Consider the following 4,523-nt stretch of genomic DNA (forward strand, 5'->3'; position numbering starts at 1 on the left):
TAATCTATGTACAAAATTAAAAGTTAAGAGTTGAAAAGATCTGACCAAATGGGTAGCAATCCAATAGACAAGAATGTCAATAGAAACCCAGAATTCCCTTGGACTTTTAGAACCAAGCAACACACAAATGCACAATTATATTATCTTGAAGAGCAAGGCATCAAATAAAGATGGCCACATCCAAGCTTATCCACTCCATGATCTTCCTCAAAGTAACCCATATAACAGATGAATTCCACAAGTCACAGGTTTAAAATAACAGCTTCACAATGATCATGTTGCAGATGAACTTAGAGAGATCTTGAATGATGTATCAGATGAAGTTTCAAATTGCAAGCACTTGGTTTCCCAATAATTTGGCATTGGCCAAGTCCTTTAGCATAGGAATGTTGCCTAAGTTCTAAGTCCATTTGTCCAAGATCAAGCCAATAGTCCACATAAAATATTTTTAGGGTTTTTTGTTGTTATTATGTACATTAATGGTCAAAGACCACACCAACAAACAAAGTATACACAAACAAAATATTCACACAATATGGTCCAAGTGGACAAAGTGAAAATTGCATTAACATAAACAATTAGAATGATATGAACAATGGCAAATGTATAAAAGCTAGAATTAAATGACATTAAAGTAAAGGGCTTGAAATTAAAAGTTAGTAGTTAATAGGTTAGAAGTTAGTATTGTTTTGTTTTTGCTTTTCATTCTTAGACATTCTTTGGAGAACACTCAACCCACTTATCACAAGCATGGATCCTTGAGCCAAGACATCTTCCAAAGGAAGGAAAAAAGGCCAAGTTTCCACACAATACCATGAAAGAGGGGAGACTTAATATCTCACTAACTAGAATGATATGCCTTTTATGTCACAAATTTAGCGATATGTTAAGCAATCGTAATTGAACTTATGTAGAAGTCACAACTATTTGAGGTCGGGCAAGAGAATTTTGGTGTTAATGCATGTTAGAGACATAGTATAATGAACTATGCTCATGAAACATACCACACACGAAAAGAATATGCAAAAGGGGTGGCCTAATCTCATTCATACTTATGTTAATTTTTAAATCAACTAGCCTTAGGATCTTGAGACATCATAGGCCAAATGAAATGAATGAATGAAGAAGGGGAATGAGATGAAGTGGGGGGGAATGGATCAAAACACAAATTGGTCAAATGAGGACTTTTACCAAATTAATATCATCCATTCATTTTGGGAGATGGAATGTACATTCCATCAATCCCCTAAATTCAATGATATTAACTCAACAAAGTCAAATCAACCTTGACCAAGGCCCAACAACAAGAGTCAAACACATACAAGTCATCACAATTGGTCAACAAAATAATTTGGCATTTATTCAAATTAAAAATACTAAAATAAGGCATTTAAATTAAATATGGTTTGTCTAATTCCTAAAACCCCATCAAAACGCCAAAGAAATGGCCATGAGATTTATCATAGGTCAAACAAGGTCAAAGGACCTTGGAGAAAAAATTTCATAATTTTTGGACATTTAAAAGTATTTTTAAACAATTTAAAACAAATGAAAAATCAATTAAATCATGAAAAATATTAATAATGATCCAAAAAATATTTTTAATTCAGAATATGAAAAAGGAAATTATTTGAAATTTTTTGTTGAAACTCTCATATTTTTTGGATCAATATTATAATTAATATGAATTAATGAAAATAAAAGGAATAAAAGAAAATCAGAAAATAACCAAAAAACGTGAGTCACTTGATCTCCCTCATTAATTGAGGTGGCAGATCAAGTGGCCGCCAGCGCGCGTTCCATCGTGGTCTTGAGTCAATGCGCCACAGGAAAGGTAATTACAATGCACGCTCGTGATTAAAACAATTCAAAGGAGATTAATGGCTCAGAACCAAGCCAGCACATCACCGACGTCCAAAGGTCGATCGTCTTCTCCGGCGACCCTGGCCGGACTGGTTCACTCATTGTCAGACCCCAAAATTAACCCTATCTTTCACAAAGTTCATCTAGGTCACTATCCCCATTCATATGCATGTCTTCACATCATTCATATCATCTGCATAACCATGGTCCAGTACAAGAGGACAGGTATCTTGGATTCCTAGCTTTTGTGCTTGCATTTAGTGGAAACTAGGGTTTCCCCACAGCTAGAGGTGGCTCAATCAGCCAAACTTTAATTTGAGGTATCTCTTGAAGCCTATGTACATGCTCAAAATTGAAGATTCAATTGTTACTTCTTGATGAAGCAAAACCCTGGTTTAAGGTCCTCATTTGACCATGATATCCCCGAACCCTGATTCCTGGCCACTACTCTTTGTGTGTATCCCATAACCTTCCACTTATCCCATTCATGTTCATTTCATATAATCATTTCACCTGATCATTGTTGGCCCTTATTTGGGTCATTCATGTTGGTTTCTTGGCTTTGATTCCATGGATTACTTGCTCCCACATATGTATCTTGTGCTTGTTCATATCCATGTCCTACTATCGCCTGGTCATGGGTCATTTCATTTGTTGCCATACCCTTGTTTCATGCATGTCTTCGATCATTTGGGTCATTAATGGGGGGCCTTGGGTTCATGGTTAATGGTTCATTCATAGGTTTTTGTATGGGTTCCATTCCATTATGTGTCTTGATTCAGTCCGTTTTTAGGTCATGTCCATTACAAGTCATGTCCAAGTCATTTCCATCCATCTCATTAGCCATTTCAAAGTACAAATTCCATGTAATCGGTTTACTAGTCATGTTCATAGAAGATGCAATCCTATACAAGTACAAGATTCAATGTTCGTCAAAGTCATTCACTCGAGTCAAAATCCTCCAAATTCATTCCAAATAATCATTTACATCAAAAAATGCAAAAAATAGTTACGTTGACCACATGTTGACTTCGGTCAACAGTGGACTTTTTGGTCAACCGGTTGACCAAAGTCAACTGACCCCTTTGGATTACCTTAAGGCCCGACCTAACCCATCTTGTCTTGGTTCACCGTGCAAATCCACGATTCACTCGCTTAGGCATTGTTATATTATAATGAGTATGTTCATGGCCCTAGGTGCTTGATCGAGGTTCATGGCATGACATGATTCAGTTGGACATTTCGTTATTCAAATGGCATAGCAAAGTTCATAGTTCTATTCATGTTTCATTAACGGTTTCTTTGTTTAAGTTTCTTTTCCCATATGTCTGTTGATTCAAGTTCACACTACACTCATTGGCCATTAATTTTGGTTTCATAAATACATAAAAAAACACGATTCCAAATTGGTTGTAAGCATGGACTTGTAGAAGAAAATTGTATTTGGAAAATGATACTTAATTCATTAAGTCATAGAGAATTATCTTTCATCAAGAACATGCATTCCATTCATACATATCACAAATGCCGAACACATATAAATCCCTAATGCCTAGTCTCCACTTTCCTCTTCACGCCTTCATTTCCTTTTCAACTTCATAGCAAAACTCCTCCACTCATAAGTGACCACTTTCTTCAAATCGTACATGGCTGCCTTTCTCCAAATGTCTTAGGCTCAGGTGTCGTATCCCATCATTAACAACCGGCGTTCATGGTGACCATATTCTCTATAATACATAGCATGGGGATCATTCATGCTGCATACACATCATAAGCCACGTGATTTTTGTTCAGTTAGCAATGCGAAACATAACCAATGTCAGAATATCAATTAAAACGCATAGCCTTGCATCGTCATTCCTAGTATAAAAGTGAACCATACAAAGATGCAGCAGTTGGCATATGGAGCTTCCTTTCTTCAAGCCTGAACAAAACCATGAAGAATTTTCAGAAGAAGTAATGGAAAAATCTGAGGTTGGTGCGACACCATTTTTTGGGACAGAAAATTGTTGTTGGGTATGCGTTAACGGCTAAGGAGAAGAAAAGTTTTCTGCAACAGAATTTCATTTCTCTTGATGGGAGCAAGGGCATGCTTGGTTGATAAGCACAGACCTAGCAAATAAGCCAATGAACCCAGGTTAGAAGCTTCATTCAAGGGATTTGTGGGCTGCTCGTATTGAGAGTATATGGAAAGATGTGGACGGCAGCTATTGGTGTCGGGTACAATGGTATATGATCCAAGAGGAGACTTCTGTCGGATGACAACCGCATAACTTGAGCAGGGGGCTATATCGGACCAATGATTCTTCAAATATTGAGATGGGATATGTCCTTAGACATTTCTATATCATGACCCTTAAGGAGTATGCCAAAGCTAGCAATGACGGAGATGATGTTTTCTTGTGTGAATATGAGTACGACATCCATTGGCACAGCTTCAAACGCCTAGCTGATATTGATGATGAAAGAGAGGATTCTAATGAGAGTGACGATGATAAATATTGGAACATCAGCAAGTAATCAGACTTTGATACAGATGAAGATGTTGAAAACGAAGAGAAAAATCTTAAAATTGCACAATCTCAGCTACCGACAAGCCATCAGCTAGTTGCAAATATACACAAGATGGATGATCAGGTTGCATGAATTGTTGTTGGGAT

At 36.9% G+C, this 4,523-nt stretch overlaps 1 non-coding gene across 1 annotated transcript; it reads left to right on the forward strand.

Annotated features, from left to right (window-relative positions):
• Positions 1–4,242: 4,242 nt before the first annotated feature.
• On the forward strand, positions 4,243–4,320 carry LOC127099485 (small nucleolar RNA snoR28). The gene has a single exon (XR_007793981.1). It is a non-coding gene; the product is annotated as a small nucleolar RNA snoR28 (small nucleolar RNA).
• The last annotated feature ends 203 nt before the right edge of the window (positions 4,321–4,523 follow it).

The sequence above is a fragment of the Lathyrus oleraceus genome, chromosome 6 (genome assembly GCF_024323335.1).
Source record: "Lathyrus oleraceus cultivar Zhongwan6 chromosome 6, CAAS_Psat_ZW6_1.0, whole genome shotgun sequence".
Lineage (NCBI taxonomy): Eukaryota > Viridiplantae > Streptophyta > Magnoliopsida > Fabales > Fabaceae > Lathyrus > Lathyrus oleraceus.